This window comes from Agelaius tricolor, unplaced genomic scaffold (assembly GCF_023055355.1).
Source record: "Agelaius tricolor isolate 1412-34295 unplaced genomic scaffold, bAgeTri1.0.p SCAF_14, whole genome shotgun sequence".
Taxonomy (NCBI): Eukaryota; Metazoa; Chordata; class Aves; order Passeriformes; family Icteridae; genus Agelaius; species Agelaius tricolor.
Genome location: NW_027269274.1, coordinates 2,099,729 through 2,123,427, shown reverse-complemented (window position 1 = coordinate 2,123,427; position 23,699 = coordinate 2,099,729). Strand labels below are relative to the sequence as shown.

Sequence of the window (23,699 nt, the reverse complement as noted above, 5' to 3'; positions counted from 1 at the left end):
CCGGGGTCAGCCTTTTTGGGATTGCCTGAAAACAGAGGCCAGACAGAATTAAGGGAATAAGAAGCTGTTCCATTTATTGAAGGCCTTCAGGTTCATTTAGGGCACACAAAGCCCCCCCAAAAATGAATGATGGGTCAGGGTTTGCACACTTTTATAAGTTTGGTCCATTTGCATTTTGGGGGTGAATCTGCCAATTCCAGCTTCAGGTAATGAAGTCATTGAGCCCAAGTTTGCTCCCCCAACTCCCTTTTGTTCCCATCTCTGGGCCCTGAGGCAGTGAGGTGTCCTTGATTGCCAGGCCTGCAGAGGAATTGTTGTGTCTGCCCCAAATGGGGAAGCAGCAGCTCCCACTGAGTGTGGAGTTTGGAGTTACACACTAAAGAACTGCAGGGTTATGAATATATGGAAAATAGAAAAGCTGCAATCCTGAAGCCTCATGGGGACCCTCCTTGACGCAGTCCCAGGGCAGGACTTGGGGCCTGCTCTGCCTCCTGCGTGGCTCTGTGCACACACACACACACACACACACACACGGCAGCCTCCACGGCAATTCAGAGTGGTTTGTTCGTGGTTTGTTCGTGGTTTGTTTGTGGTTTGTTCGTGGTTTGTTCGTGGTTTGTTCGTGGTTTGTTTGTAGCTCATTAACAGCGGCGTGCTCCCTGTCCCGGCGCTGCTCTGGCGGGGCTCTCCCGCTGTCAGTCACAGCCAGGAGTTTCTCAAGGTCGTGCTGTAAGGCTTGATTCAAAGTGTCAGCTCTGCTGCTGCAACCCGGCTCAAAACCCCGCCAGGCACTTTTCCTTGCCACGTTTATGAAGTATTTGAGACTATTTGTGCAAGAGAATATGTCTGAATTTTCAACGGGAGGCGTTGATTGCTGACTCTTCCACCTTTGGCCTTATTTGTGCATTTGTTGGGGATTAAAAAAAATCAAAAAGGCAGTGACCTGGTTTGCTTGTTCATTCAAGGGTGAGGTAAAGGTGTGCAGGGAAGGTGGCACAACCAAAAGGCTTTCCAGGGAAGCCATCTGTCTGCTCCCCCCACCTCCCTGCCTTCACCTTTCAGCTCTCATTTGCTGTGGTTGCCACCCAGGCGAGGGTGGGAGATGTTTCTCCGAGGATGCTGCACGCTCAGCTGGGTTATGATGATGATGATGATGATGATGATGATGCATTCAATGCATGTTTCCTCTGAAAAATTCAGCAGCGTTTCCAGCGCTGATTTCCCTCCAGAGTCATTACACCCCTCACAGATTGGCAGAGCCCTGCCACGGTGCCAGGATTTATGAGGTGACCTTGGAGACACAGGCGCTCCTAAATTGAAAACACTTGGTGCTCAACTTGATTTTGGATTGCTGAGCAGGCTCCCCTCCTGTATAAATCAGGATGAGATTACACAAATAATACACAACATTTATATAACATTTCAAAACACAGGGGGATTCTTGCATGCATGGCTGGAGTGCAGCACTCCTGCCTCCTCTGATTCACTCTTGGGCCCAGCCTTAAACTCTCTGTAGGACCCAGCAAAGGCAGCACCGGCCCCTGCTGCTCTCTCCAGGAGCACTGAGCTCTGTGTAGGGCCATCCTCCATCAGCAAGGTTGGACCTGATGATCTTGGAGGTCCTTTCCATCCATGATTCCATGATAAAGGAGCTGAGCATCCCCAGGACACCAGAGGTACTTAAGGACAGGTCAGGACTGGGCCAACCACAGCTGGTCCATCAGCCTGGAGATGCTCCAGGGTGCTGTCCCCTCTCCATGAAGAGCTCACAACACCTTGGACCTGCAGAGCTAACCCCTGTGTGAGGTCCAGCCACGCTCCTGAGCTGCCCAAAGAGGCTCTGGTAGGTGGGGATGAAGCACCTGAGAGCAGGCACATGGAGGAGGAACCTGTGAGCAGCAGTAAACGCCAGCCCAGCCTGCACTACTGTTAATTGTCATTCCCTTTCTATCGACGTGCAGTTTATTAAACCATAAAGCAAGGCAGCAAGCACAGAGAGCAACTCCAGAGATAATTAAACATAATAAGGGTTTCACTTAATCCCTCAAAACCCAGGGGAGGCACAGTTAAGACTGAATACCCTCTTTGCACTGCAAGGCTTTTATTTTTTTGCACAAGCATTGAAGAGCACTTCCCAGGACAGGATTTTGGGACAGGGGGAAAGGTAGGTCCCACATTCACTTCTGAATACTTTTTTTTCCCCTTTTCTTTGTGCCTTTACATTATGCTGCTTATTAAGCCTCAACTCCTGACTTTCAAAGCGGTTTGTGGCTCATCACTTCCACTGCAGCAGCAAGCACAGACCCTGATGAGGGATCCTGGGGAAGGTTTGGGAGCATCCCTGGGCACGGGGACGGCCAGCAGAGCTTGGGAGCAGCAGGGCTGGCACCAGGTGCACTGTGCTCTCGGGCTCCTCATCTCCCTGCACGACACACGCAGTTCTTGGACGAGGAGGAACGGGAAGGGGATGAAAGGAGACAGTGCATGCAAAGGGCTGAGCGAGAGGCTGGCGGGTGAGGAGAGGCTCGCTTCAAAGAGCGAGGTAATTACGACAAATCTGGCATTAAAACCGGAGGGCAACGCCGAGGGGGAAATGAAAAAGAAAATAAAATAGATTTTTAAAAAGAAAAAAAAAAAAAAGAAAAAAAGCCGCGAGCGGTAATTTGGGCTTCTGTGGTCTCCCTTAGTGGGACCGGGGCTGGTCGGGGATGGGGAGAAGCAGGGAGCGCGACGGGAACGGGCTCGGGGCTGGTCGGGGATGGGGAAAAGCGGGGAGCGCGACGGGAACGGGCTCGGAGCCGGCCGGGGTGCGGGTGGAGCCGCGGGAAGAGCCGCACCTGGGCTGCAGCAGGGCAGGGCAGGGCCGGGCAGGGCAGGGCAGGGGGTGCTGCCCGCGGGGCCGGCACCGAGCGCCGCCGGGCGGGCAGGGCGGGGCAGGAAGGGTTAACGCGGCCCGCCCGCCCCCCGCGCACGGCGGTTCGGGGGTGGGTGGGCTCAGCGCGGAGCCCGCCCGGCCCCGCCGCTGCCGCTCAATGCTGCGGCCGCGGGACCGCGCGGGAGCGCCCGCACCGCGGAGCCGCGCCGGGAATGAACCCCCCGCCCCGGGCAGGTAAGCGCGGCACGGCTCGGCTCGGCACGGCTCGGAGGGAGGGAGGCGGATTTAAAACGGGATTTAAGGAAAAAAAGAAATAGGGGTAAATAAGGAATTTTCAAGCAAGGCTGCGGCGCGGGGGAAGAGAGCGCGGGCGCGCTGCGGAGCCGGCGGAGCGGAGGCGCGGCCGGAGGGGCGAGGGGCCCGCAGGGACCCCCGGTGCCCCCGGAGCGCGGAGCTGCCGCGGGGTCATGCGGAGCCACCGGGCGGGGGTGGCCGCGGTCCCTGGACAGGAGCGGGAGCATCCCCGGGTGAGAGCAGGAGCATCCCCCGGGTGAGAGCAGGAGCATCCCCCGGGTGAGAGCAGGAGCATCCCCCGGGTGAGAGCAGGAGCATCCCCCGGGTGAGAGCAGGAGCATCCCCCGGGTGAGAGCAGGAGCATCCCCGGACAGGAGCGGGCGCATCCTTGAGTGGGAGCGGGGATGATCCCCGGGTGAGAGCAGGAGCATCCCCGAGTGAGTGCGGGCGCATCCCCGGGTGAGAGCGGGGATGATCCCCGGACAGGAGCGGGCGCATCCCCGGGTGAGAGCAGAAGCATCCCTGAATGAGAGAAGGAGCATCCCCGAGTGAGAGCGGGCACATCCCCGAGTGAGAGCAGGAGCATCCCGGGATGCGGACGCGGGGATGCTCCCCTCAGGCTGCTCCAGGCGCACGCAGAACTTTTTGCCGGCTCCAGCCGCGTTCCCGGCTGGAGTTGAAGCTCCTTTTGCTTTGCCCAGGCTGCTGCTGCTCCCGTGTCGTGAGCAACATACCGCAGCGTGTTGTTTTATTTATCCCAGACAGGAGCGGCTTGCTCTCGAAACTACAAATTAAAGGATGCTGCTTGCATAACAAGTGGCAATAGTTTGTATCTTACATACTAATTACCCGTCACCTTAATTTAGACTAAGCCAAAGAAGGTTTTTCCCCCCCCCGAGGAGGGCTCGGGAGGGTTCGATAGAGCAGTCTGATGTCTTGTAGCCACGTACTCCTCTCCCCTGGCTGGATTAATGTGGGCAGAGGATTAAGAGCCGGCACGTTGATGAGGCACCGGCAGGTGCGGGGAAGCGGGGCACGTTTGGCTGGAGGCAGAAATCAGTTTTTGTGGCTGTGCTCGCCCATCCTCCGGTTTCCATGGCTCGGTTCAGGACCCGCATCCCAGCGGATAAATCACCGAGGTGGGAGCAGGGGCTGGTGGCGGCTCCTCTTGCGATGGTCGCGATAGTCCGGAGCTCCTTTCCCGCATGCAGCGCTCCCTGCCCCGCAGTGAGTGGCTGCGTGGCTGTGCCCTGTGCTGGCAGGGTGCCCGGGGGATGCCCTGACCCATCCCGTGGCTGTGGGAGCCCCGTCCCTGCTCCCTGTGCCTCCTGCAGCGGCTCCAGCCCAGGTGCGCAGGTGATGCTGCAGCCGGGCTCCACAGCCAGCGCCGAGCCTGGGAGCAGCGTGCTGGGGGCCTGCACTTCTCCCAGAAGCTTCTTCCTGCTGCTTTTCTGGCCGGGAAACTGAATTTTTCTTCTTTTCTGGACCTGAGGGAGCTGCATTTTTACCCCGCGTTTGTAAGTCCCTGAAAACTGCTTAAATGGCTCTTGAATAATCCTTCAAAGTCACCTCCCCTCTTTAATCTAATACCAAAAGGACTTACTTTACATGGCTAATCCCTCTTTTCCGTGCTGTACAGCCTCATTTAGAGGTGTGCACACTGCTAATTTCCCCTTGGCAGCCTGCTGGAGACAATGGCTTCCACTGGCGAGCAGCAACCTCTCCCTCCCGTGCTGAACTCTGGGCACAGCTGAACCCCTCTGACGAGAATTTGGGGGATTTCAGGAAATGTCCCTTTGCACCCCAAACTCTGGCTGTGTTTCTGAACACCTTTTGGGAGGCTCTGAGGGTCTCCTGCCCAAAACCCCACAGCTGATGGGTGGTGGGAGTGCAGGGAAGCAGGGTGTGCCTGCAGGTAGTTGGAGTTGAATGATCCTGGCTAAACTCTGCAATTGGAAGGATTTTCCCATCCTTCTGCAGAGGAGCTGAGCTCTCTCCCAGCCTGTCTGGTGCTCCTGGAATTTTAAGCTGGTTCTGCTCTCCACAGTGACAAAACGTGTGTTGGGAATGTGAATGACAGCAGAGGAGCAGCTCACCTGTGCAGGCAGCCCCCCTGAGCACGGGCTGAGGTGCTGCAGCCTCCAAAGCCCGGCTCTCCAAGGGTTAACAGGGGTGTGTGGGGCTCACCAGGGATGCTGAGGAGGGCAGGGTGAGGTGTCCCCTGCCCTGGGCCACAAGGACACCTCTGCCCGTGGGGTGGGGGTCCCTGAGACCTCGGCTGTCCTCCTCCAGAGGGTCCTGCTGTGATTTTCCAGGTAATCCCTCCAGTGCTGGATTCCTGAGTGCTGATTCCCAGCTGTGGCTGAGGAGCTTTTATTATACCAGAGGGAAGGACAGCAGCAGTGACAGCTGCTGGGAGCCCACCTTGGTTCCCAAACTTGGACATGCACGAAAGTCTTTCTTGTTGCTAGCCAGGTCTTTATTTACTGGAATTAATGTTTTCTTGCTTTCAAATTCACTAGTGTGTTACCCCATCAGGGACAGCTGGAAATCAGGGGTGAGCTCACATAAAATTTCTCCCAGAGATGCAAAACTTTGGAGTAATTTTGTAAATATTCTGGTGCCACGTGATTTATTTACCTTGGCTTCAGGAGTTGGCTTTGTCTGACAGTTCTGTGGAGTTGACGTGATTTAAAAAAAGAATATTTGAAATTCGGGGGTAAAGACAAGGCAGAGGGAAGGAAGGGCAATACCCACGAGACAGATAGATCACTGCCTTTTTATTTGCTCTTGTGGTCTTGTTTAATTCTGCTTGGTGAGCATTCTGGAGGGGCTGGTTCCCATCAGGGCAGGGTGGACAGAGCCCTGGCGCCGAGGGATGCAGACGGAGCAGAAGCTGCTGCTGCTGCTGCTGCTTAAAAATACTCTGCTGCCTTTGAAAGTTCATAAATCATCACAGGTCTATTTTTAGCCCTGTTAGAATAGAGCAGGCCTGGGGTTTCTCCCCACACCTGCCCTGTGTGGCCTGGGCTGCCCTGGTGCAGTGTCTGCAGGAGCAGCTCTCCCTCTCTGCTTGGATGGGGGCTGCCCCCAGCACGGGGGACCCAGCTCCCTTTGAAGAGCCTTTGGTGCAACAGTTGGGAATTCTCCTTCCCACAGGGAGCCTGTGCTGCTTGCTGAGTGAGTGATGAGCAGCCCCTGGCAGGGAGGTAATCACAAACACGGCCAAGTGTTGGTGATTTCCTCCCAAATCACCCCAAACCCACAGATGTCAGCTGGGGCTGAGCCCTGCTCAGCACCGTGGTTACTCCAGTGCAGACACGGGTATCATGACAGGAGTGATTCATTCTTTTTATTATTAGCAAAGCAAATCCATAATGATGACACCCTGCTGATTTACTGTTTCATGCCAGTGCACAGCTCTTCCCTGCCTCCCCCTCCTCCCAGCAGCCATCAAATCTGGGGGTACTCGGAGGAAATGTGTCAAATCTGTGTCAAATCTGTGTCAAATCTGCTTCTCATCCTCACACACATGAGCTTCTCACTCCTTATGAGCCAAGGGAGCAGTGTTTGGTGCACTAAACAGGGTTCTGAAGGTGGGGATGTTGGGAAATAACTCCCTGCTTTGCTGTTCCCTGAGTGCAGTCATTTTATCTCAATCTGCAGGGTAAGAATCTATCCCAACCTGACACCAAGAAAAAGAACGAGTTCTTGGGGGGTTTTTAATTGCTGGGTTAAATCAGTGAAGGTCAAGGCTCAGAACCATCAGGGTCAGAGCATTTTGAAAACAATCTGGTGGCTGGCAGGTGCAGAGTTCAGCTTTAGGAAGGTGCAGCAGAAGGGGGAAGTTTTGCCTCTGCGACATAAATTGGGATTTTTGCTTAGGGTCACGATCACAGCACAGATGTATCAGCATGTGGCCTCCAGTGAGGTAAGTGATGCACTTATTGCACTTCAGAAGGACTCAAAAAAATCATCTGCAGTCATATTTTCAAAATGGCAGGGATTTATTTTAAAAATTGTGTTTAAGGTTTCAAAAACGAGGTTCTGCCACATTTGTTTTTCCTATTAGTTCTTCCTCAAGCTCCCAGTTATTCAGCTGCTGATGCTGCATTCCTTGAGGACTTGCTGGAGATGTCTCAGATGTGGCCAGACACCCTTATTCATCTTCTGATCTAGCCAGTACCCAGTTCTGCTAAGTTATAATAAAAATAAAGAAAGGCACCAGGATGGTTCCTCCCCACCTTTTCTTCTCTTTGGATTTTGGATTCAGTGAGGCTCAACCCTCCCATGTGGACTTTCCCCAATTCTTGTTGAGAGCAAGATGTTTTTGAAAGACCCACCAGTAAATCTTGGTTTCCTCCAGTTTTCCAGGAGAGCTGAGCTGAGCAGCCCCTGGCTCCAGACTGATTTGCTCTGCCAGGAGTTCTGACAGTGCTGTATCTTTGCTGGCCTGGGGCGAAATCTGTGTTTATCATTTATTGATATAAATGTTTAGCCGAGGAAGAGATGTGGTGTTTAAGGCCAATTTGCATAAGGCTCAGCAGGTCATTGCATCTGATTAGAGCTGGAGAAGGGAACAAAGGACAGCCCGGGTGATTGTGGTGGACAAACCTCTCTTGAGAGGGTGATTTAATGCCAGTGGTGCTGCACAGCAGTGACCTACCTGTGTGATTTGAGCCCCTCTGTGAGTGCTTTGTTTATTAACCCCCTTTTATTCAGATCACAGGGCGTTATTCGGGAACACTTCCACACAACAGAACACATTTGCATCTTTCTGCTCCCAGTGATGAGAGTGTGGAGACCCAAAAAAGCCATCGGGGAGAGCCCCAGGGCTGCTGGGGCTGCTCAGGGCACAGCTTTCCCTTTTAACAGCTCCTGTTAATGATCCCCATTTTTTGCTCTTTTTTGCTCATTTTTACACCTTTCTATGGCTGGAGCAGAGAGATCTTTGTCCGGTTTGATCCATGGCTGTGGTTTGGGTGATCTCTGCAGAGCACAGGGTGTTCTTCACCTCACACAAACAGCACTGAGGAGCTTTCATCAAATAAGATGTTTTACCTTGCTCAGTGATCAAAACTCTCTCCTCTTGTCATGAATGAATGGATGAATCTTTTTGGGCTTTGTCTCCCAGTCTTTAAAAAAAAAATAAATAAATAAAAAATCCCCCTCTGAACAGCACTCAACTCCCAGCTTTTTTTTAAAAAAGAGTTACTTAGCATAAGAGCAGAACATTTGCCTGAGAGGGTTTCAGCCCAAGAACGACTTTTCATATTTAATTGATCTGTATTGTTCAATTAGGGAGATGTATCATGCCCTCTGTTGTGCATGTATAGCTGGAAGCAGAAATGAATGAAATATGAAGCACAGCACAGGAGTGATTCCAGGCTGAATTTCTGTGCTGTTGGTGATGCACAGAGCAGGATTTCCACCCAGGCCTGGATCTGTGTGAGTAAACAGGGATTGTGTAAATTCATCAGTTACCTCTGCCTTACAAATGAGCCTGGATTGTAACATCTGTTCTTATTCTGCTCAGAACTCAGTAACCTCTTTGTTCTAAATCCTATTTATAAACATCCCCAGCTCCTGAATCAGCTGTCAGGATTATCCCAGAGTGCTGTGCTTGTCTGGGAACAGCTGGATTGCTCTTCTGAGCCCTGCCAGCATCCCAAACTCAGGTGTGTGCTGAGCATCCCGGCAGTGCCAGGCTCACACAGGAGCGACTCCGGTCCCACAGGGTGGCAGCACTCAGCCCTCAGAGCTGGAACCAGGAGCATCCCGGGGCTCTGGGAGCTGCTCCATGATCTGGGGTAAGGCAGGAGCCAGGGAATGCCCTGCTCCATCCCCTGGGGTAAATCAGTGCCCAGGGAATGCCCTGCTCCATGGGCTGGGGTAAGGCAGTGCCCAGGGAATGCCCTGCTCCATGGGCTGGGATAGGGCAGTGCCCAGGGAATGCCCTGCTCCATGGGCTGGGATAAGGCAGTGCCCAGGGAATGCCCTGCTCCATGGGCTGGGGTAAGGCAGTGCCCAGGGAATGCCCTGCTCCATGGGCTGGGGTAAGGCAGTGCCCAGGGAATGCCCTGCTCCATGGGCTGGGGTAAGGCAGTGCCCAGGGAATGCCCTGCTCCATGATCTGGGATAGGGCAGTGCCCAGGGAATGCCCTGCTCCATGATCTGGGATAGGGCAGTGCCCAGGGAATGCCCTGCTCCATGGGCTGGGATAGGGCAGTGCCCAGGGAATGCCCTGCTCCATGGGCTGGGATAGGGCAGTGCCCAGGGAATGCCCTGCTCCATGATCTGGGATAAGGCAGTGCCCAGGGAATGCCCTGCTCCATGATCTGGGGTAAGGCAGTGCCCAGGGAATGCCCTGCTCCATGGGCTGGGATAAGGCAGTGCCCAGGGAATGCCCTGCTCCATGATCTGGGATAAGGCAGTGCCCAGGGAATGCCCTGCTCCATGATCTGGGATAGGGCAGTGCCCAGGGAATGCCCTGCTCCATGGGCTGGGGTAAGGCAGTGCCCAGGGAATGCCCTGCTCCATGGGCTGGGGTAAGGCAGTGCCCAGGAATGCCCTGCTCCATGGGCTGGGGTAAGGCAGTGCCCAGGAATGCCCTGCTCCATTCCCTGGGGTAAGGCAGTGCCCAGGGAATGCCCTGCTCCATGGGCTGGGATAGGGCAGTGCCCAGGGAATGCCCTGCTCCATGGGCTGGGATAGGGCAGTGCCCAGGGAATGCCCTGCTCCATGATCTGGGATAGGGCAGTGCCCAGGGAATGCCCTGCTCCATGATCTGGGGTAAGGCAGTGCCCAGGAATGCCCTGCTCCATGGGCTGGGGTAAGGCAGTGCCCAGGAATGCCCTGCTCCATGATCTGGGGTAAGGCAGTGCCCAGGAATGCCCTGCTCCATGATCTGGGGTAAGGCAGTGCCCAGGGAATGCCCTGCTCCATGATCTGGGATAGGGCAGTGCCCAGGGAATGCCCTGCTCCATGGGCTGGGATAAGGCAGTGCCCAGGGAATGCCCTGCTCCATGATCTGGGATAGGGCAGTGCCCAGGGAATGCCCTGCTCCATGATCTGGGATAGGGCAGTGCCCAGGGAATGCCCTGCTCCATGGGCTGGGGTAAATCAGTGCCCAGGGAATGCCCTGCTCCATGGGCTGGGATAAGGCAGTGCCCAGGGAATGCCCTGCTCCATGATCTGGAGTGCCCAGGGAATGCCCTGCTCCATGGGCTGGGATAGGGCAGTGCCCAGGGAATGCCCTGCTCCATCCCCTGGGGTAAGGCAGTGCCCAGGGAATGCCCTGCTCCATGGGCTGGGACAAGGCAGTGCCCAGGGAATGCCCTGCTCCATGGGCTGGGGTAAGGCAGGATAGGACTTTAGCTGGGATGGGGATTTAACTCCTCTAACCTCAATTACTACGCTATAATTTTCTCAGCATCCCTAAATCTGAGGAACTGGCACAGAAAGGGATGAAGTTTCTCCTTGGACTGTCCTGTCATTGCCAGGGCTCTGTGCTCAGTGTCCCCCTTGCTTTCCCCCTGCTGCTTTCCCTCTCTCCATGCCCAGCAGCTCCTCCCAGGGTTTGGCTGCCAGGTACAGGGTTTGGCTGGCTCAGCACCACCCTCTGCCTGCTCCTCCCCAGCTCCTCTGATTTCCTCACAAAATGATCAGGAGAACAGAGGATTCCTGTGCTGCACCCAGCACATTCCAGGTCGCCGGCAGAAAGTGCTGAGGGATGACTTTAACCCTTGCAGGGCCGGGTGTCCATGAGCAGGCTGTGCACAGCCCGTCCAGGGAAGCTGCCCTGGCAGTTCTTGGCACAAAGGATCACAGCTCTGTGCCACTCCCCTGCCTGGGGACGTGCAAAGGCCTCCTAGGGATGTACATGTGTCTCACAAGGAGACCTTGGTGTTGGTCCAGTTCCTGAATCCACTGAGTTTTCATGGGATCAGGCAGGGGCTGTGGGCAGGGAGGATGGAAGGAGCTTCCCTGAGTGTCCTCTCCTCTCTGCCCTGGGGTCCTCAGCACAGAAAAGCCATGAAGCAAATCCAGAGGAGGTAATGGAGCTGCTCCAAGGGCTGGAGCCCCTCTGGAGAGGAGAAGCTCCAGGGAGAGCTCAGAGCCCCTGGCAGGGCCTGAAGGGGCTCCAGGAGAGCTGCAGAGGGACTGGGGACAAGGCATGGAGGGACAGGACACAGGGAATGGCTCCCAGTGCCAGAGGGCAGGGATGGATGGGAGATTGGGAAGAAATTCCTTCCTGTGAGGGTGGGAAGGGGTTGGAATTGCCAGAGAAGCAGTGGCTGCCCCTGGAAGTGTCCCAGGCCAGGTTTGGAGCAGCCTGGGAGAGTGGAAGGTGTCCCTGCCCACGGCAGGGGTGGGATGGGATGAGTTTTAATGCCCCTTTCAATGCAAACACTTCCATGATTCCATGATGATCTCTGCTGCCACAACAACATTTCCATGTCGTTCCCAACCCTTCCCATGGAGTGTGAAATGATCAGATCCCACATTGATCCCCCATGGGAAAAGCAGCATCGGGAGTGAGGCTGGGAGAGCCCCAGGAAAGTGCTGGATGGGCCAGAGAATTCCTCGGGTGAATTCAGTGTTTAATGGGTCTCTTCTAATTGCAGATTTAGGAAAGAAACACTGGTCAAACACATCTTGGAAGGGAGAGTGCAGAGCATGGCTTGACTCAATATTTTCTCTAGTCAAGTGGAAAAAAGGAAGCCTCATATGAAAAAGCTGGAAAGGTCAGACTAATTTGTACTTGTGTGATAATGGGTAATACCTCTATTGTTTATGGAGCCTGCAGAATCCTTCCTGTGCTAAGCACTGTCATCTATCTGATGGTGATTTGGAGAAATTAAAAATGAAGTAGCAATTGTTCCACCCTCTGCGTGCCTTAATCTGCTTTGGGCGAGGATTCCTTTGAACAGTTCTGTGCTCTTTATAAATGAGTTGAGGTGGAATTTGCTCCCTTCTCTTGACTGCTGTGGCTGGAGGAAGGAGATGGTTTTAAACAAAGAAAAAAAAAAAAGAAAAAAAAAAGATTAATACTGAGGTTGAGAAGAGCCAGACTGAAACCCAGCCTGTGTCTTGCTGCTTAAGCATTCTGCCTGTGTTCCCCTGGTTCTTTATTTTGCTGCAGTCTTTGCTGTTTATTTACTAGGGTAAGTGGGAATTTTATATGCATGTCCAGCTCCTGCTATTAAACCTGGGATTGGTGAGCTCCTAATGCCCCACAGTGCAGCCTCACTGATCCAGGTGGATTTGCAGCTCCTTTTAGCAGCCACTGGAAGTGGTGTGAGTTTTCCTGGGGTTCTGGTTCCTTTCCAGGGATGATTTCTAAGGCATCATTTCCCAGGGAACAATGGGGAGCTGTGTGGGGAGTCCCTCCTGCCTCGTGCTCAGCACCAAGTGTGAGCTCCAGAGGAATTCATTTGCCAGGCTTATTGCTGAGACATTTAATATCTGGAATGATTTAGGAGATCAAATTCTGGAGTTCTGGGCTGGCTGTAGCTGCATCTGTCATTGTTGCAGAACCTTGACAGTGAACAAAAGGTGCTGCAGGGAACCATAACTCACCCAGCAAATTAATGGGTTCCAGCCTTGCTTGCTCAGCTGAATGGAGCCTGTGTGGTCTCACTGGCCAAGGGTTTTCCACAAAAATCGTGTGGGTTTGGAGTGGGCATTCCCAGAGGGGTGGAGAGAGCCCAGCTGGCTGGGACTGCTGCTTTCCACTCCTGCTGGAAGTGGGGATAAAACCCCTGTGGGTTCTCCTGGGAACATCATGCAATTCTTCCAGGGTTTTTTGATTTTTTTTTTTTTTTTTTTTTTTTTTTTTTTTTTTTTTTTTTTTTGGTAAGGGTCCACAAAAAAAGGAGTTGATTGAGAAAGTTTCATCAGATTTGCTGATGTCACACTGTGAGGGTGACACTCACAAATCACCAGCCACCACTGGTCATTTTTGCCACTGGCAAGGAAGGTGCACTGTGAGGAGATGCTTGGTCACCTTCCAGTTAGCAGGAAGTGCTGGAACATCCCTGGAGGGATTTAAAAGCTTTGGTGATGTGGCATCTGGGGACATGGCTGAGTGGTGGCATTGGCAGTGCTGGGAAATGGTTGGATTTTATGGTTTTAGAGGATTTTTCCAACTGCAATTCCATGTCAGGTCATCTCCCTGGCCATGATTCTGCTCTCACCCTTTTTTCCCTGATTCTGCCTCTCTTGCTGGAGAATGATCCCAGCTCCTGAGAAGGTCCCAGTCCTCTGTGGGTTTCCAAACTCCTTGGCCTGGTGGTGGGCAGGGTGTAGCTGAGGAATTTGGGATGGGCAGAGAGGATGCTCTGACCTCACACCTGGGCTGTGGCAGGGTGACCTTGTTTGCCAGCAGCTCCTGGAATTGGGATTTTGGGAATAACCAAGCCCTCCATGGTGTAATTAGTACATTTGGTAATTGGCTTCATCACCCTGCAGGGCTTGGAAGATGAAGGGATGGGGCTGGAGCTGTGGCAGTGGCACCAAAAGGGCCCAGAAGATGAGCAGAGCTGGGGAACTGCTCAGCACCATCCCTGCAGGGATTGACCACACCAGCAGCTCTGTGAGCCCTGAACTCTCACTTCTGGGGGTTCAAATGGCTCTGCAGCACTTGGCAGATCCAGGCCAGAGGAGTCAGGAAGTTGGGAGGTTTCTGCTGTAAATCTGAAGGTTTGTGGCCCAGGCAGTGCTCCCAGTCACTCCCAGTTTGTCCCAGCCTGCTCCCACAGCCAGCCTGCCATCAGCACTCACTCTATCTCAGAGCAGCCATTTCATTATTAGGATTATTATTGTATTTTTGAACCATTACTAAGATATGGAACCAGTGCCCCTGGAAAAGTGGATTAGCCTTTCCTCGATAACTAATTTTATTTCACTCAGGAAAATTTGATTCAGATTTCTGAAACATTGCCACTAAGCAGCTTTCTAAGCAGAGTTGCAGTGCATGACCAAATTAAATCCGTGTAGGGAGAAGGGAAATGTTGTTGTTGCGAGTGTCCAAAGGGGTTGGAATGAAAATAATCTTATAGATCAAACTTAAATTGAGTTCAGATATTATGGAGGGAGCTCAGCTCTGTACCTGGAAAATCCCATCTGCCAAAAATGAACTTTGGGGTCACATTCTAAAATGGCATTTCTAGTCCTGCACCATCCAGCTGCTCTCCCTGTGTGTGGCACAGGGCTTGCAAAGGAGTCTAAGCTGTGTGAATCTGCTCCATAAAAACAAACACAGTAATTGCAAAAGAAGGTGGGGAATGCTCTTGGAGGATTTATAAAACCCCTCCCAAGCTGCAGCAGCCTGAAGTGGCAGATCCTGTCTCCGAGTGAATTTTGAGTAAGTTTGGCCTGAATTTTGTCCAAACCCAGCATCTCCAGGAGAAAACACCTTGGGAATTCTGCACTTTGAGGCGGCAGCAGCAGCTGGAGCCAAACTGGAGAATGGTTTGACCCTTCTTACTGAATGGGCTTTGAGTTCCAGGTGTTTGATGACCCTTGTGGAGCTCTCCTGAGCTGGTTCTGTGCTGTTCTACTGCAGATGAAGAACTGGGGTGCACAAGGTGCTCAGAGATATTGAGATGTTGAAGTACTGGAATTTCTAGAAAGTTCTACCCAAATTCTTTGAATTTTAAGGTACTGAGCAATTGTAAGAAATAAGTTTTTATGGCAGAGGAGGAATTTCAGCACTGACTTCTCTCCTTCTCCCCTGTGGATTGCATCATAACCCTGATGCTTAAAAGATTTAATTATTTTTGCACCTGTGGTTTTGCTTTAGATCAGTCTTTCCCAGCTCATGGGATTCAGGGTCTCACTGAATTCTTCCTTTCAAATAAAAAATATCTGGGACTGAAAGTGTTTTCTTAAAATGCAATCAAATATGATTTAGCTGACTAAAACATTGTGAATAGACCCCAGCATTCACACAGAAATACTTGACAATATCTATATGAAGGTAATGTCATCCATTAGCATTGTGTGAAATATAAAATATCACCCAATATTTAAATCCAACTGCAGTGAATCCTCTGTAACTTTACTGACAGAACCTAAATTTAGGAACTAATTAAATTCCATGGAACAGAAGAATGCATTTCTCCCCTTCTTGTAAGGACAAAGATTTGGAGTGCTAGCTATACTTCTATTTTTATATCATTGAGTAGTCTTTTATATAGATATAACTATATACCTGGGGTTTTATTTGAAGTTTCTACATCTGGATTTCAGGATCGCTGCTGAGAAGGCCCCAAAGTCCAGCTCAGACCCCTCTGTGAGGAGCCCTGATGGAGGTGGTTGAGCTCAGGGAGTGGAAGGGAAAATTCCCTGCCCAGCTCTGGATCCACCCCCACCATCTGCTCAGAGCATCCAGAACAACTCATTTCACCCCAAAAGTCAATCCAGGCCTTTTCTCTCCCAACCACCTCCCTGTCCCAGCCTCTGGCTGTGGAAGATTCCAGCCTTAAGGCCGTGGTGAAATGAAGTGTGGAGCCAGGATCGGGGCCAAACGCTTTAAATAATTGATGGACAGCTTGATTCCTTTAGCCTTGCTCAAGTAAACCGAGTTTCAGATGAACAGGAGCTGAGTAGGTGTTTAGTTGGGGGGAAAAAAGCCCTTTGAATTCCACTGATTTCCCACAGGATTTACTCAGCACTAGGAGAAATAACTTGAGAGGATCTCAGAATGGTTGGTGCTGAAATGGACCTTAAAAATCATCTGATTTCAGGGACAGGGCCACGGCAGGGACACCTCCCACTGTCCCAGGCTGCTCCCAATCAGCCCCAGTGTCCAGCCTGGCCTTGGGCACTGCCAGGGATCCAGGGCAGCCACAGCTGCTCTGGGAATTCCAGCCCAGCCCCTCCCCACCCTCACAGGGAAGGATTCCATCCCAATATCCCAATATCCCATCTCCTGCCCTCTGGCAGTGGGAAACCATTCCCCCTTGTGCTGCCAATCCAAGCCCTTTTTATTCTGTTCAGGCTCTTTGGATTCTTTTGTAGGCAAAAAAAGAAAAAAAAAAAAAAAGAGTAATCCCTTTTAAATGAAATTCAGAATCTGAAAAGGAGAGAGCAGGAAAGTCGTTGTTGCCATTTGTGAGCTGAAGGTGGCCAAGTATCCCAAGGCTGTTTTGACTTTTGTGTAATTTTCGTAAATTTTTATAAATAAATTACACAACTGGCATAGCTGCACATCCCATAACACCACAGTGCAAGAGGCAAAGAATTCCAAGTTCCCCACCCAAATATTGTGTAAAGTGAGAAGAGAAGGCAAACAGGGACCAAAGAAGCAAACAGCAGCAGGAGCAGCCGCTAATGAGCATCCATGGTTTGATTGCTAATGGGGCTGTGGTCTGGAGGCTGGGCTGGAGGAAGGATGTCCTTGGGACAGGCAGGATGTGCAGGGAAGTGGAATTAGTGCTGCAGGAGGAGCAGGAAATCAGGAAATGTGTCTGAGCTGGAGGCTCCTCATGTTCCACTCCTGCAAATGGCTCCATCTATTAGCTGGAAATAGCAGGCAGGGCTGGGCTGGGATTAGCAGGGAGGAGCCTGAGGAGAGGCAGGGATGTGCTGGGGGTCAGAGGAACTTTCTGCTTTCTGGAAACTTCCTGTGGAGCAGTTCCTTTGGCTGGGGGAATATCAGTGAAACAGGACACTCCTGAGAACTCACTCACGGGCCTGTTTGTTTTCACTAATGACACAAGATACCAAATTCTTCAAAATTCTCAGAGCTCCAGAAGTGGTCAGAGCAGCAAAAATGCTTTGATCCCATATGCCTTTTTTCCCCTTCTCTCTATTTTTTATAATCCTTTTGCTCTTTGGGTCATATTACGCATTTAAACACTTCCTTATCCTTTTCTGAATCTGAACTTGTTTAGAAATCATAGAAGTGCCTTTGAGGTGGCTCTGATGGCTTTGGAATCCAAAATCATCCATTACAAATTCCCAGCTTCTCTATGGGGGGAAAAGGGCAAACCTGAAGCTGCCTTTTCCAGGGTGATGCTGTGCTGGTGGAATGGCTGGGCTGGCTCTAGGGCAGCATTTCCAGCTCCCAAACCTGATGGCAAATCAGCACAGCCCCCTGGAATCCTACAAACCCTCCACGTGTTCCCAAGGCTGCTAACACAAACACAAAAGCACCGAGAGGGTTTTTTCAAGCCCATATTCCTGGCTGGAAATGAATTGCTGCTGTTGTCACCTCATCCATTACCCTCTCCATGAAGGAAGAGGTGATGGAGCTTCTGCTGCAAGGTCCCCTCTGTGTTCATCTCCTTAGCCACTGTCACTCATCCCTCCATTGCTGAACCTTATCATTCTGCATTCCAGCTGTTGGATTTGATCCATCCATCATCTGTCAGGAACTTGTCACAGACCCTGGACACTTCCAGATGCATTTTCTGTGCAGGTCCTGCCAGGGGAGAGGAATATTAAGCAGGGAGGGTTGGGCAAGTCACACGCTTGCTCTGTTTTTGCTGTACTTCATTTTTCAGAGTAGCCTTTTCCAGCACTTTTTCCCCCCAAAGAGAAGCTGGGAGTTTGTAGTGGATGATTTTGGATCTGTGAGGAGTTTGTGGGTTTGTTCCTATGGATTGACAACTCCTGTCTCACACACTTGAAAAAACACATCAGGGAGAGCTCTGCCCCCGTTATCCAAATAAAAGAGGGGAAAACTTTTCCCACTTTATTTCTTCAGTTAAACTTGGTGATCGAGCTCAGAGAGAGGTTTCCATGGTGCACAGTTTCCTTTTTCCAAGGAAAACTGTTTCCCTTCGTGTAATTGCTGCTATTGTGTTTAATGGTCACTGCTGTGCAGGTTTAACAGTCGCTCCCCACACCTTGCAGCTGGTGAACGAATTTGCATCTTTTAAATCAACATTAGCAGGGAAAAAAATCCAGTATTTGCCCAGGGCTGTTTTTGATTTTTTTTTTCATTTTTTAATACTGAAATGCAGGTTATGCTGCAGGATCTGGTCTGTTCTAGCAGTCAGCTGTGTTATTTGATAACTTGGGTATTGATTCCCTACCTCACCTGCTCCTTATTCACTGATTATATTTCATTTCTGCTCCTTCTTCTTTTGTAGAAGTACAAAATGAAAACCTGGTAGCAGCTTCTGGCTTTATTCATTTTCCTTTTCCCTGGTGGAACCTCATGCAGTACATTCCTTTCTGTTTACCAAGCACTTTTTCTCTGCCTTTCTTCTTGAACAGGAAGGTTCTGACTTGGAAACACTGAGCTTTTAGTAGTGGTTATTTAATAATTTAATAATATATGGGGCCATACTTGTAGCTGAGCTTGGTCCAGAGGATGCTCCATCCCTGGAAGTGCCCAATTCCTTCTTGCATTGTTTCATTTCAGCCCCGTGCTGAAATCCTCCTCTCTTCTTCCATTTGAAGTAATTAATTAGTCCAATTTCCATTTTTAAATTTAACTCCAGCTCGGGAAAAAAAAAAAAAAAAAAAAAAAAAAGCCAGCCCTGCCAAAGTGCTGACATGTGTTTTATCAGAGATTTGTTAGGGAACGCTTTAAAAATAATTCCCAGATAAAAGTCAAGTGCAGCGAACAAAACGCTCGAAAAAATCTGAAGTGGCCCTGGATATTTTATTTGTGTGTCAATGAATAATGGAGAATGTGTTCTGGAGGGAAACAGGATGCAAGATTATTATTATTGTTATAATTATTATTATTATTACTATTACTATTATTACTATTACTGTTAATTTTCCTTAAACCTCTTGGGTTTGGCCTTGCTGCAGTGAGGTCTGGAGGTGAGAGATTTGGTGGAATTCCATTAAACACCTCAGCTCCTGGTGACCTCACACCTTCATTGAGCTGGCACCTCGGGGGATGTCACCCCTGGAGAGGGCTCAGGTCACTCACCGTGGGTTTATCCAGCTCCAGCACCACTTGCTGTGGCTAAATAAGGAAGAAGTGTGAAAAATCAGGAGGGGAATGACATTCCCAACGTCTGTGTTTAATGTCCAGGTGGTTCCACCCCGAGCCCTTGCACGCTGCCCTCGTTAGAGCTGTCCCTTTAACTGATTGTCACCGTGCCCTGACAACACTCCCACCATTACCTCGTTAATATTGCCTGCTTCAAACACATCTCGGGGTGATGTGACAAATGGCTTTCCTCAGTTTAATGTGGAAGAGCAGCTAAATGAGTTAGGAAATGTTAATGTGGCCATGTTCTTCCCAGATAACCAGTTGCCCTTGGGACAGTATCAATAAGTGGCATTTATATGATATTATGAATGTGTTAATTATGCGTAGGCAAAGTAACGAGTAAGCAAAGGTCAAGGACAAACGCATCTCCCCCCAGAAACACCCATCAAAGAGTTTCTAATATTTAAGTCATTTCCATTATTGAATATTCAGTGTCATTTAAATTATGTGCATCTTTTTCACTGCTTATTTTTCAGGCCGCAAACTGAGCAACTTCAAGGGCTGTGCAAATGTTTGGTGCCAAAACTCAGCATAAACTCCAGCAGTAGCTGGGCTGGTTTTCTCCATACCCTGGTGAACTGCCAGGTGGAGTTTGGGATTGATTTCCTCTTGGAGATGGAACCTTGTGATACTTTTTGCTCGAAACTCGAAATGAAGGAAATGAAAACGTGGCTGTTCAACTGCTGAACCTTGAAACTCGATGCAAATCAAAACAAAATGCTCTGGAGACTGAGAATACCCAACTTTGCCCCAGTTCACTGCTCTGCTCCTCATCAATGTGCCTTGAAAAAGAATGGGCTGCAGAGTTCAGCCTTTGCTTTTTGCTCTCAGCCATGGGGATAAAGCGCTTTTTGGCAGGGAATCTTGTGAAATCCAGCGGGTTTTGGGACGTGAGGCAAGGCAGGGCTTAGCTGATCAATACAGCCATTAATTACAATTAAAGGCTCAGCCATGATTTTTACTTTTGCTTATTGACATCGGGCAAAACAGTTAAAAAGTCAATAAGGGTCTAAAAGTTACTCTCAGGTTAGGAAGAGCAGTGAAGCCTCCTCCATCTCCCACAGGTGTCTGGAGAAATCTCCCTCCCAAACAAGCTGCTGTTCATGTATGAAATATTCATGTTATGACATCAAACCATGCTGCACATTATTTCAGTGCAGGAGGCCAAAATTAGATTCACATTTTATTTTGCTTATAAATGCCTGTCAGAGTTGCTAAATCAGTTTGTCTTTGCTGTCTTGAAATGGTGTCAGTTTGAATTTCCTTCACGCTGCATATTGTTTTGGGCAAAGGCACATTCCTCCTCCATCCAAGATGGAGAGCCTTGTTCTCTTGAAACAAAGCTGGAAAAGCCCAATAATTAAGATTATTTTTAAAAACCCTCTCTGGGGTGGCAGCTTGGCCTTTTTTAAGGTGATAGAGAAGCTACCAAATGCTGATGCATTGTGATATTTGATTTTCACCATGTGCAAGTAGCACTTTCTGGGTTACTTAATGGTTGTAGGGTATTTAACAGGGCATCCTGGATCCTTGTGCTGCTGGAAGTAGAGAAAAGCTTTGAGCAGCAGATTCTGAGTTCCTCAATGCAGCTGAGGAAGAATCAGATGATTCAGTGGCTGTAACTGCCCTGGTCCAGGGGGATCTGCATCCTTCAGGCTGGACCAGTGGGGCTGAGGAGGAATTAGGGCAGGAAGGAGGAATTAGGGGTTTGTCTGAGCTGTCCTAAGACACAAACCCCAGTGAGCAGCCCTCAGCTGGGACCTCATCCTCTAACTCAGCAGGCAGGGGAATTCATTCACTCTTAGCTTTTTTTGGGGGCTGTGATATCTCATTCATGCATAAACAATCTCATTTTAGTTATCCTGATGCTAAAAAAAAGTTGTAAAAAGCTGCAGTCCCCAGTCTGTCAGATATTTACATTAGAAATATCCCATCAGAGGAGCTGCAAACCTCCATTATTTCCCCCCTCTCCCCTGGGTTCCTGTCTCCAGCCGGTGCCTGTGGCTCCATCCCTGCAGGCATCGCTCCCAGCTGTGCCCCACGCTGCTCCAGCCCCAGGCTCTGCATGGAGACAACACTGATCTCCTCACCAGACACTGGGGTGGATATTTACACATTTTCTATTATTTAAAACCAGCTTTTGAAACTTTACCCTTCCTCCTTTTTCCGCTCTACCCCAAGTGAGCTGCTGAAGGTTTTCATGCAAAAGCAACGCTGCCTTGAGATTTTTTTGATTTCCCTGGATTTCCTTTTTAGCATAATTCTTTTGAGTTGATACCAGCAGATTTTGTGAAGCAGGAGTAAATAGTTTGTGTAAAGTAAAGGTGTATTGTTTGTGTAAAGTAAAGGTGTGTTTTTTGTGTAAAGTAGGAGTACGTGCTTTGCTGGTGTTGATGTTTTCGTATCTTGAATATCATCACCATAATCCATAATATATCTTGAATATCCACTATAATCCATAATCATCAATATAATCCATAATCCATCACTATAATCCATCTTGAATATCATCAATATAATCCATCTATAACATAATATAACAGTATCATTAATTTCATGGGGTATGATCCCAACAAATGTAGGGGTACACATCCTTGGGGTGGCCCTCAGCAGAGGCTGGGGGTGTCCTGCAGGTCCAGCAGGGAGCAGAGGCTGGCTGAGCCCAGCCCAGCTCTGCTCCACAGTGGGAGCTGCTGAGGAGCTGCAGGTGCTGCAGCCCTGCTCAGCCCAGCCCAGCTCTCACCCTCTGCCTGCTGCTTTGGAGGTGCCTGCAGTGCCCCTGTGCCTCCCTGAGGTGCTCCCAGTTGTTTTCCAGGAGCTGCTTTTAAGCTAAAATCCCTCTGCAGAGCTCCCCCGGCCAAACCCCTGCAGCTCCTCCTGAAAAGCGAGGCCCTGGTGATGAGCTCCTGCATTTTCCATTAGGAGAAACCTTCCAAAAAGACTTTTTCTTTTTCTTTTTTTTTTTTTCCAAATGATTTCTTGATGGCTGGCAATCTCCTGAATCATTTCTTACACAGAAATTGTTCTTGGAGGTGTTTTGCTCTGGTAGCAGCAGCCCTGGAGCAGGTTTGTCACCATTTCCAGCCTGAGGGCTGGTGTTGGGTTTCTTGCTCGGGTCACCTCATTTTTTGTGTGCCTCTGTATTTTCCTGCCTGCTTTTGTGGGTTTTTTTTTTGGTCTATTCCTTTGGGGTCCGAAAGTATTTGAGCTTGAACAATGTGACTGATCTGAGCTGTGTTTAAATCCAATGATAAATAGTTAATTTTGGAGGTTTAAGTTGACAGCAAAGCCACCTTGGAGTGTCAGGCTGCGAGAGTTTGGTTTCTTTCTCTGATCAGATAAGGAGCAGATATTTCCTGTAAATCCTCCCCCAGTGTTCCAGTCCTCCCATCAGAGCATTAAGTCAGACACATGACACCCAATTTCACAGTCATTCCTGAGCAAAAAAAAGCACATTATATTTTTTTAATGGGCTTCCCAGGACTTACTTTGTTTCTTCCTGATGAATATGAATTCCAGTGAGTTCATCTGAATTCTGACCTTCAGATACCCAAAGGTCTGGGGGTTCTGAAGCAAGAATAGTCTTTAAAATTACGTGTTCCTCACATGAATGCTGTCTTCTGTTCCCATGAAATCCCCGTGGAGTGCAGGGATAAAACTGCTTTCAGTGCTCTCAAATTCATCCATGTGTTCATTATGAACCACTTGCACCTTGCAGAAATATTATTTGTGTCGACATGACCTGTGCCAGCCTTTTCCTCTCCAAATGCCTTTGTTTGGATTGTGTGCTGCCTGTAGGATCATCGCTTCCCTTCATCTCCTTTTCTTCTGATTGCCAGGCAGATCCCAGAAACTTCTCCTCATGTGCTGTTCCTGGCCTTCCCAAGCAGCCTGGCTGAATAAATATCCATTGAACAACTGGAGAATGCATTCAGATTCTTTTTATTTTGATTTATGTTCTATCTTCCTACCTGTGCATCTCCCAGAGTAATTGCCAGTTTTCACCTCCTACAGAGAGATATAATAGAGCTGAAGAATGAGGAAAATGTGCTCTGTTTCTCCCTCTCTCTCCCTTTTGTAAGGGAGCCTTTATATTCTCACGCTCATAATTTGCAAACTGAAGATCAGCGCCTGGTTCCCAGCTGGCCTTGCTGGAAGGAGCTGTTTGGATGCTCCCTGTGTCCCCTGTCCCTGTGCCAGCACGGGGACACCTGGGCACGCAGCTGCCTCCCCTGTGTGACATCAGGGTGTCCCAAATGAACAGGGAGCTGGGAGCCAGTGTGCTCCCCATCCCAGAGATCGTGTCCCCTGTCCCAGAGCTCCTGTCCCAGAGCTCCTGTCCCCTATCACAGAGCTCCTGTCCCCTGTCCCAGAGCTGATGTCCCCTATCCCAGAGCTCCTGTCCCAGAGCTGTTCCAGAACTCCTGTCCCAGAGCTCCTGTCCCCTGCCTCAGAGCTCCTGTCCCCTGTCCCAGAGCTGGTGTCCCTTGTCCCAGAGCTGTCCCAGTGCTCCTTCTCCTTGTCTCAGAGCTAGTGTCCCTTTGTCCTAGAGCTCCTGTCCCC

General features: G+C 50.2%; 1 protein-coding gene across 1 annotated transcript in view; it reads left to right on the top strand.

The window, feature by feature from the left end:
* Positions 1–2,954: 2,954 nt before the first annotated feature.
* Positions 2,955–23,699, top strand: part of LOC139595743 (contactin-4) — a 275,452-nt gene continuing 254,707 nt past the window's right edge. Inside the window, exon 1 of the mRNA XM_071439314.1 lies at positions 2,955–3,109. The gene's annotated coding sequence lies outside the window, so the exon portion shown is untranslated. The remainder of the gene's footprint in view (positions 3,110–23,699) is intronic.